The sequence below is a fragment of the Phytophthora parasitica genome (genome assembly GCF_000247585.1).
Source record: "Phytophthora parasitica INRA-310 unplaced genomic scaffold supercont2.13, whole genome shotgun sequence".
Classification (NCBI taxonomy): Eukaryota; Oomycota; class Peronosporomycetes; order Peronosporales; family Peronosporaceae; genus Phytophthora; species Phytophthora nicotianae.
In genome coordinates this window covers 1,158,195-1,159,412 of record NW_008648999.1, presented here as the reverse complement: position 1 = coordinate 1,159,412, position 1,218 = coordinate 1,158,195, and positions in this window count along the sequence as shown.

The following is a 1,218-nucleotide window of genomic DNA, read 5'->3' as shown; positions in this document are numbered from 1 at the left end:
CATTTGAATGACGAAGGGCTTGGTGACATCAGGAAGACGGAGAACTGGTGGTGATTACAAGCGTTTCTTTAACTCATCAAAAAACCGTAGTTGGTTCTCATCGAGTTCGATAGCATCTCTAGAACGTTTTCCCTTGATACATTCATGCAAAGGGCCTGCGAACTGCGCAAAATCCTTGCCGAATCTCGAAATGTAAACAGTTGTCCCAAGAAAGCTTTCCATTTGCTTCTTGGTCTTGGGAACTGGCCAATCTGCGATAATCTTCACCTTGTCTGGGTCCATTCGAACGCCGTTGCGTCAGACGAAGTCGCCTAAACATGGAATCTCATCCACGCAAAAATTGGCATTTGGACAGTTTTATGTAAAGTTTCTGTTCTTCACATCGCTTCAGTACTCTGTCCAGCGCGGCAATATGCTCGTTGACATCTTCACTCTTTGTGTACACGTAAATGTCGTCGAAGTAAATCCGCATCACATCACGTAAGTCCCTAAAAAGCTTTTGTAACAACCTGTTAAAGGTCCCCGGACTACCACTGAGTCCCATGGTCGTGACGAGATGTTCAAAAAGACCGTCTGGAGCCGAAAAAGCAGTGAAAGGTAAATCTGATTCACATACCTTGACTTGGTAATAACCCGAGAGTAAGTCCATGCACGAGAACCAACAACTGCGTGCCATCGCATCAAAGGTGTCTTCTTTGCGAGGCATCGGAATGGCCGTAAAACCGTAGCCAAATTCAACTGCCGATAGTCGTCTACAATTCGCCAACCGACTGGTTTCTTCACACAGAAAGTCGGTGCGCAAAATGCTGACGTACTCGGTCGAATGATGCCAGCCTGAACCATCTCTTTGGTCCATTCCTGTATCGTTTTCCTCTGATCAGGACGTTGGCGCCATTGTTTTACTGAAATAGGCGTAGTACCAGGTTTGAGCAGAATCTCATGCTCAATACCTTCACGTACTGGGGGTGTCTCATTTGGAAGTTCCGTACGAAAAACTGTATCAGCATACTTATGTAACGTTTCATACGCAGGATTGTCCTTGAGAGCATCCCATCCTTGCCTCTTGAAGCGTTCCGCCTTCTCCGAGTCATACGGATTGATGACAAACACTGCTTCAATGTCCTTGTCCTTACGCAGCATGTGCTGGAATTGCTGGGACGAAATAATCTTCGTTCGTCCAAACTGACCACTGTGGCCATGCTGCCGATAGTAGTTGAA